General features: G+C 38.4%; 1 long non-coding RNA gene across 1 annotated transcript; it reads right to left on the bottom strand.

Moving 5' to 3' along the window:
- Window positions 1–835: 835 nt before the first annotated feature.
- Window positions 836–3,256, bottom strand: LOC103808320. The gene is made up of 3 exons (XR_624789.1): window positions 2,893–3,256; window positions 2,108–2,175; window positions 836–1,411 (listed from the first exon to the last, which is right to left on the bottom strand). It is a non-coding gene; the product is annotated as an uncharacterized LOC103808320 (long non-coding RNA).
- Window positions 3,257–3,308: the final 52 nt, after the last annotated feature.

Raw genomic sequence — 3,308 nt, 5'->3', positions numbered from 1 at the left:
GGATCTCCCCTGCTGGGATCTAATAATGCTCTCACGCTGGAACATTATTAATCATGGAATAAAATAGATGAGCCTCTTGAAAAATAAGTGTATGATTGATTAAAGGGCAATCTAAGAAGCTATTATTCTTGTTTTATAACCGTAAGTTATATTCACTCAATTTATCGTTTGGGGAAAATAAATGATTGTTCGTTTCTTTTCTGAAATTATATTATGTGAGGATTCCCATTACTTTACCAAAAACTAAAATTGTGACTTGGCTGATTTTATGAGCCAAATCATAGTGGATTTCCAACATGACTGTAAAGATATGGTTTACTGATATAAAGGAGGAAAAAATCATTAAAAAACAGGTATTGGACTTCCAATATTTCTTTCTTTGTTGGGGTGTTTGTTGGGGATTTTTTTTTTTGCATATTTTACCCAGAAGCAGCAACAAAGAAATTAGAAATAAGGTATAGATGACTATATTCCTTTTCCCTAGAAATAGTGGATTTAAAGAATGCTAACCCAAATAAAGACCTACTTCACACCCAGAATAAATAGTTTATAAGAAACATGCATATATTCACATCACCCTCTCTACGCATATTCATGTAAACATACAAATACGTATTTGCACACATGTGTGTATTTAAAGCTTAAGTATAACGGAACAACCCATACGGAATTAATTTATGCAAAGTATATCTTTGCAACATGTTTAATTTGCTTACTCATTTTATGGTTTGAGCTCTGCTGGTGAAATTAGAACTTTCCTTATTTTCTAAATAATAAATTAGCATTTTGGGGAAAATGAATAAAAAACACAATATTGTTGCAGACTAGTCTGTTTTTATTTACAATTAGAGATATAAATTAGTAAAGAATTCTCGTTAAACAACCAAAGATTGTATAACCATCAATGTTTCAAATAAAAACCAGGCAAAATTTATTTACAAAAATTCAGATTCCATTGCAATACAACTTGCATAAATTACTAGAAGCTTTATATCGTTACAAAAATAAATATCAAATTTGTTTCCACTTTGTAAGGACTCAAGTTCTCCAATCACGTCTTTCTTATCTCTACTGTATACATCTTTTACAAATAAATTTTACAATAAATCCTATCACACCTATCGAATAGATACCGTGGCAATGAAGTGATCAATTCAAGATATCCTGAGAAAAACAGATCTGTTTTCAAAAGTCACACATACATTGGGGAAACTATACTATACCAGCAAACTCACATATGTCCAACAAAATTCTGGTTTAATAATTAGAGTCTGAAGATTTAATAGTGCTTTGTGGTCTTCTTTTATACAGTGGCACCAGATGTGATCCGGATTTAGAGATTTGTTATATATATTAGCTCGGGGAGAGATGATGGCTTGCTGACTTTTTTCAAAGCAATTGTGACACCTACCTGTGGACCAAGGAAAAAACCAGATCATCCAAAAATCCTTCAATTACACTCTAACACCATTAAACGGGGAGGGGGCGGGGGGAAGGAAGTAAGGCAAAATTCTTACTCGTCTAATTTCTTCTGACAAAGAGTTACTTGAAAAAAATCGGCAAGGCGAATTTTGTTGCTCTTTATTTAGCTCTATCTAGTGGAAGTATTCAGAGTGTCTTTGCTAGCTAGGCAAGGGGCAAGTCACAGATAACGTACCTTGCTTAAGATGCATGTCAGTTTTTAACAATTGTCCCCTTTCATTTTAAATACGGAGTCACTGCATGAAGCCCCACTCAGAATGAACGATTTTAGCACTGCCACGTGAGCACAAGCACTCTTTTAAAAAATAAAAGTACCTTCAAAGATATTTTTTTCTTAAAGATTTCTTTCCATAACGTTTAAGTAGTCCATATGGCTTTGCCTTATACAAGCGAAGAATACGCAAAGTGAGGGAACTTTCTAACTTGACTTGAAAATTAAGACAAACCCGAGAAAGAAAACTCAGAATAAGAGGTTTAAAAAAACAGCAGAAAAATAGTGTCTTACTCGGTAATCAGACTCTTAAGTAATGAAGCAAGAAATTAACATTAAGCAAGTCTAGAACTGTGCAGCGTGTCTCAGACCTGATGCCAAATGATCAGTGTAATAGAAAATGTTCTCACTTACTTGCATTGCTGTGTGATTGCACTTCTATAGGTATGGTTGTACTCCTACTGTGCAGACTTCAGTGGGATCTGTCAAAATATAACCGTCAGTTAGTCACAGGACACAGCCAGCTAACTAGATTATACAGTCTGTGTAGGTCCCAGCCCTCACTGGTGCAGAATTCGCCGCTAGGTCTTTCAAAAGGCTGGCCAATATTTTATAATTGCCTGTATCTAGAGTATTTTGTTAGAATAAGCTGACAATTATATTAGTGCAAAACTTTTTTTCCGAAAAAGCCCCAGCAAAACAAACCAAACCAACATGCAACCAGTTAAAATAAATGTCACACTTCACATAATTTCACGTCCAAGGTCACCAATTATCTGAACCCAAAGCTGAAAAAAACCCCGTGAGAATACTGGAAACAAAGAAAGCAAAACCAGTTTGTCAGGAAAAAAAATTAGAGGCAATGACACCAGTGTTCTCTGGATAGCTTTGTGTGTAGTTTTCTTTTTTTAAAAAATGACTTTTAAAAGCTGCTTCTGCTGCCTGTAAGACTGATCTAAAAGTCGCCTTTTACATTTCCTCTCTCGGTTCTTAGTGCCAGGTAGCTATAGGACGGCAACATGCCGGTTTTAATCCTCAAATTACAGGAGTGCCCATCTTCGCTCTGGCAGCGGTGGCAGTGCACTCGCTGTTTTTTCCAGAGAAGGTGTCAGCATTTACAGAGCATAGGGGACGTGTATGGGTCGGGGAAGTTGGGCGAGGAAGAAGGGGGAAGAAAGCTGCAAAACCAAGTCACCTACCTTTCTTAGAGTCATAGCTAGAGGGCCTGTAATGTTGTTCTAGCTGGTTAGTGATCGTTTTCAAAGAGTCACTGCTCTGTTTGTGGGCAGAGCTGGCATTTAGGACAGTTTGACTTAGTCCCTCGTTTGAAGCCACTGCTGCGGAGTTGTATCTCAAGATTCCCTGGCTCTGGAGAGCGTTAAAGTTCCCATAGTTTGTATAATTGCTATAAAAAGGTGAGGTGTAATAAATATGCCTCCCCAGGAGGGAGGAGGGCGAGTAGGCAGCGCTGTGTGGGGCGGAGGCGGGGGTGGCCGAGGAGAGCGGCGCAGGCTGGCAGCCTTGGCCCAAGGTCTGGCTCTTGAGGTCCGAAGTGGCGATTTCGGCCAGCGACCAGAGCTTGGGCTTGCTGGCCGGCGTCGGGGGGCCGGGGGAG

This window comes from Acanthisitta chloris, unplaced genomic scaffold, assembly GCF_000695815.1.
Source record: "Acanthisitta chloris isolate BGI_N310 unplaced genomic scaffold, ASM69581v1 scaffold5288, whole genome shotgun sequence".
In the NCBI taxonomy this organism is placed as follows: Eukaryota; Metazoa; Chordata; class Aves; order Passeriformes; family Acanthisittidae; genus Acanthisitta; species Acanthisitta chloris.
Note: the sequence above shows the minus strand (reverse complement) of the source record. Positions and strands in the feature narration are given on the sequence as shown.